Source organism: Adiantum capillus-veneris, chromosome 25 (assembly GCF_014529385.1).
Source record: "Adiantum capillus-veneris isolate H3 chromosome 25, ASM1452938v2, whole genome shotgun sequence".
Classification (NCBI taxonomy): Eukaryota; Viridiplantae; Streptophyta; class Polypodiopsida; order Polypodiales; family Pteridaceae; genus Adiantum; species Adiantum capillus-veneris.
Genome location: NC_140955.1, coordinates 10,303,347 through 10,309,125, shown reverse-complemented (window position 1 = coordinate 10,309,125; position 5,779 = coordinate 10,303,347).

Here is a 5,779-nt window from a genome sequence, read left to right as displayed (position 1 = left end):
ATCACCTCTCTCTTCAAATGATAGTCGTCCTCGACTATGAGGTAAAGAAGATAAAACCTAATCATTAGTCCGTTTGCTAGCGGGTAGATGATCCCTATTTTACCCTACGACACCATTCCAGAATGGATGACTAGTTAGCTGCCGCAAGCATGTCTACACATTAGTCCGTATTAATCTTCCATAATAGAGTGACAAACTCTACTTGGTGTTCGGGAGACGTTGTCTCCACAAACACGATTTTAAGCATGCATAATTATTAACATTTGTGCTTAGTCTTACCACCTCGTAATACCTTGTCTTCGTGTTGGAGAATGGACTCGGACTGCAACACTTCTTCTTGGTCCTCGATCTCCAGTGGGTCTTCAATGGTTGCTCCTTGAGGTGGCTCTCCTTTGTAAGGCTTTAGTAGGCTCACGTGGAAAGCATTGTGTATGAGCCAATGGTTGGACAACTTGAGTCGATAGGTCATCTCATTGATTGGCCTAAGAATTTGAAAGGGACCATAGTACCTTTTTGCTAACTTGACATAGTACTTTTGGTGTCGCGTAGGATTCTTGCCCGTCATGTTCCTTAATCGAGCGTTGGGAAACTTAAGCAAGACCCAATAATTTTGTTTAAAGGCTAGGACTCTTTTGTGCTTATCAGCAGTAACCTTTCGCCTTTGCTGAGAGATGGATATAGCATCCTTATTATTTTGGAAAGATTCTTGCAGGTCTCGGCTATATTCATCTGCAACGGTGATCTTCCGATGTACCTTGAGTAGTAGAGGACTTTTGATCTACTTCTGTGACATAAGCTTTTAGTAGATCGATAATTGTTAGGTTAGCTATTTCACTTTGGCCATCCGTTTGGGGATGATAGACCGAAGAGAAGTTTAGCCTTGTACCTAAATTCTCAAAGAGACCTTTCCAGAAATTACTGGTCATTTTAGGATCTCTATCCGACACTATGGACATTGGCAAGCTGTGGTACTTGATGATTTATGATATAAAGAGGGTTGCTATTTGATGGGCCTTGATAGTCTTTTTGACATGTATGAAATGTGCTTGTTTGCTAAACCTGTCCACTATCGTCCATATTCCTGTATTCCCATGGATAGACTTGGGCAATCCAAAGATAAAATCCATGGATATGATCTCCCATGGTGAATTAGGAATTGGCAAAGGTTGAAGAAACCCAAGTGGCTTCCCTCCATCAAACTTCGTCTTTTGGCATACCACACATTTTGAAACATACTCTTGTATGTTTGCTTCATGCTAGGCCGATAGAGGTATGTTTCTATCCCTTTTAGGGTAGAATGAATCCCTCTGTGCCCCGCATAAGGAGGAGCATGAGATTCATACATTACTTTCTCATGTAGTGAGTTAGTAATGTATAGTCTATTTCCATAGAGAAGATAACCATCTTGTAGTGTAAATGGTTCTTCCTTCTTCCCTAGTTCAAGGGCTGGAATCACGTCTCTAAAATTGGGATCAATATCATACTCATCTATCATAGAAGATAGATAATTGTGAGTTGCTATGGATACCGGATTCACTCTTGGTCGTCTTGAGAGTGCATCGACCACTTGATTCAGTGCTTGCCAGCAATGTGAGCAATATGAAAATAAAATTGCGAAAGGAAATTTGCTCACCTCATTTGTCTGTCGGAGAGCTTGGTTTGAGTCATGAAGTATTTAAGGCTTTGGTGATCCGTTCGCAGAATAAAAGGAGTCCCCAATAAATAGTACTTCCACGAGTTTAGAGCATGTAGAATTTCTAAGAGTTCCTTCTCATATATCCCTAGAGCTTTCTCAACAAGGTCTAGCCTTCAACTTTTGTAGGCTATGGCGTGCCCTTCTTGAAGCAAAACAGCTCCAAGGCAATCACCACAGGCGTTTCATTGGACCTCAAATAGCTTTGAGAGATCTGGTAGTGTAAGCACAGGTTGAGAGATAAGCTTCTCTTTAAGCTTTTCAAAAGCATTGTTCTCCTTGGTGGACCATATATACCTAATGTTTTCCTTTGTCAGGTTGTGTAATGGTCCCGTGATTGTGAGAACTTTTCTATGAAGCGTCTATAGGATGCACACATACCTATAAAGCTTCTTAGTTCATGCAGATTCCTCGGATTAGGCCATCCTTTTATTCCCTCTAACTTTGATGGATCCATTTGGATGCCATCTTGAGAGATAATGTGACCTAATACTGAATCTCTTGTAAGAAAAATTCAATTTTCTTTTGATTAATATAAAGTTTATTCTCTCCTAAACTTGAAATATTACCTGGAGTTGTTGCTTGTGTTCGTCTAATGGATTAGAGTAGATGATTATATCATCAAAGAACACTCCAATAAAGGTTCAGTGAGTCTTGGATAGCTTCTCTATCAGGCGGTTAGATGTAGCTGGTGCATTGGTCAAGCCAAAAGGCATGACAATGTACTTGTAAAGACCAAACGTAGTGCAAAATGCAGTCTTTACAATGTCTTGATCAACTATCCTTATTTGATGGTAGCCAATTTTTAGGTCAATCTTACTGAAGTACGTGGAATGGGAAACCTATTCTTGATAGTGATCCTATTTAGTGCTCTATAGCCGACACACATCAGATATGTGCCATCTTTTTTTTTCACTAATAACACTGGTGAACAAAATGGAGATGAGCTAGACCTAACCACGCCTTTCTCAACCAACTCATGCACTTGCCGCATAATCTCCTTTTGTTGAGCTTGAGAAACTCGATAAGGAGGTTTATTAGGCGGTGAGCTTCCTGGAAGAAGTTCAATAGCATGGTCGTCATCCCCTCATTTGGGAGGTAGTTCACAAGGGATGTAGTCAATAAAAACATCTTGGAACCCCTTGAGGAAATTGGATAACTCTAACTCCTTTTGATTTTTTATATTTTCTTTTGCTAAAGCATTAGGTTTATTTTGAGAATCTTTAACAAAAATCATGTACATGAAATTAAAGCTCTTTATTGAATTAATGAAAGCTTGCTAATGTACAATGGGTATGGTACTACCCAACTCCTTAGCATCTATGTACATATCTTTTTCCATGAACCTAAAGTAGATTTGTGTTTCAGGGAATTTAACATTGGCAGCCATGTGATCAAACCATGGTGCCCCTAGGATTACATCCTCATGCTTGAGAGGAGAGATGAAGAAATCCTCCTTGTCCACATAGCTTTGGACATGGAGCCTCAATTTCCCAATTAAGGGAGTGGCGGAGGATTCTTGCCTCTTGAAAACACCATCGGCAGGTAGGACATCTTCCATCTCATAAGCTTGGATGCCTAGCTTGGTGACCAACTCTGTGGATATGAAATTGTGAGTAGAACCAGGGTCAAAGAGAATGAAAGCATTATGTTCTCTTACCTTTCCCAAGCATGACATAGAGGAGATCCTTTGTGATGAGCATCCTCTTCTTGAATTTTGACCAAGGTAGCTCTAGGAGGCTCATTACGTGTATACCCGTGGGGGCAAGCACGATAGCCATGCCCTTGCTCCCCTCACTTGAAACAACGGTTATGTTTTTGATAATGCTCTAGCTCTTCAGGAGAGACTTTATTTTTGCCTTTATAAAATCCCTTCTCCTTAGCTTTGTTGTTGTTGGCATCGCCTTTGGGAGACTTTTGGACATTGTCCTTCCCCTTAGGATCGTTACGGTCCTTGTTTTCCATGGGCTTAAGATTTCTATTAGCCCCTTGTTGGAAGTTGATTCTTGAAGCCACCATGGTACGGTGTATGACCGCAAATATGGTGCATGGCTTGTGGGAGTTAACATACTCCGCCATATCGTCAATTAAACCCGCACAAAATTGTTGTTTTTGCTCTCCAAAATCCATCTTTTTGAAGACAGTGGCTTTGAGGTGTAAATCCCAAAACTTGTCTACATATTTGTGAATAGATTCGTAGGGAGAGAGATTCAAGCTTCTCCATTCGGTGAGTACTTTGTCTTCGGCATCGGTAGCCAACAACTGCTTCATGATGGAAGCTCTTAAAGCTTTCCATGTTCGTGGAGCTTCACCGTTTGCTTGTAGGCTAGACCACCATTGTCTGGCGGACTTTTGAAAATTCATAGCTACATGACGTAGCTTAGAGGACTCCGTGAAGCCCTCATCTCCAAACGCCGCATCAAATTGTTGGATAAAGGCCAAGACTTTGTCCGTAGCACCAAAGGTGCCATCGTAGGTAAGGATGTTCTTTCCTCCCTCTTTGAAATATTTGAGCTTGGACGATCTCTTCTAGGTGGCAGATTTCCTACGGCCTCTTCTTTTAGGTGGTTTGGGAGCTGCACCATCAGTTTCTTTAGAAGAGAAAGAGTATGAGGAGGGCGGAGAAGAGGGTGACCTATTTCTCGCCTTTTTCTTCCCTTGTTCCTCCTTGTCTGCACCATCACTTTCTTTAGAAGAGGAAGAGGATGAAGAAGATGGAGAAGAGGGTGGCCTCTTTGTCGCCTTTTTCTTCTCTTGTTTTCTCTCTTCCCTCTTTGAATTATGGTGTAGAGAAGTATGCAATGGTCTTCTCCGTTTAGGGGGTGTTGGAGAGCATTTTGCATGCCGTCTTCGTGGAGTCATCTCTGTCGAGGTGGCAGGAACTCGCTTATTTCTCGTTCTTTTGGTGGGGGCTCTACCGTTGAAACTTGGATTCTCCTTTGGGAGGGGGATGCCTCATCAAGTAGTAAGTTTTTGAGCCCTTCGTACGGATCCTCCTCTTCTTCCCTTACGGAGAGAGTCCTCTTTTGGAGGTCTCACCAGGAGCTTTCCTAGGTACTCTCTCTTCTTGGTGGGGAGTTTGGAGAATACCATGGGTGTGCAATTGTTGTAGCACTTCACCTTGGAGGGATGGGTTGCCCAGAGCTTGTTGAAAACAAGATAGTTTACAAGCATAGGGGCATCATTAGTTGCTCTTTCATTAATAAAAATCAAAGCTATCAACATTGATTTCAATATCTTTTCCCTTGTCAGCCATACTAGCAAATTTTAGGTGTAAACTTTTACTTGTACTTTGGTACTTCAAGCCCTAGTTGCTACTCCTCTTTTACCTTCAAAGATAAGCACTCAAGCATCTATACGCGTGGCTCAAATATTATTAATTGCAAGGAATAGAAGAGAGGGTTCAATAGAGCCAAGACAACACCGGTTTCTGTCAAACTTTTAATAGCTCAATAATGGTTAAGCCATAGTCAAGCCCCATAGGACTCCATTATCAAGACCATAGCTCTCGACGGTATCCCCGTTAACTGCATAAAGTAGGCATGCTTCAAGGATGAAAAATCCCTATTCTAATTACTCTTTTTCAATTAATAACACCAACCATTTGTAGCAAGCTTGAGGACCTCTCTTCTTGAGCAAGAAAAGAGAAACCAATAGCTATGATACCAATGTAACATTTAATGCACTAGTAATTTGTGTGTAGCGGAAATTGATAACATAGTGAGCATTTCATTAAGAACAAGTTCCTAATGAGCAAAGCGAAAGTACTTAATTTGAGAAAGCAACATATCAACACCTAGCTAATTTGTCATTGACAATACTTGAAAAGAGAGAGAAATAGAACAATTGACAACAGTTGAGGACCGGATTTACATGGAGCCGGTCCCCCCTCCATAAAGGCTTTGTATTATAGCTTCTCCCATCAAAGGAGACTTTTTTACAATATAATTCTTGTGTTCCTTGACAAAACTCATTGGTGCAATGAAAATGGAAGCTTCATGCACCAAACTATGCTTGAAAAACACACCTAGTGCCCCTAGCCTCAGTCCCAAGACCTCACACACCTTAAAAAATGGTGAGAGCTAG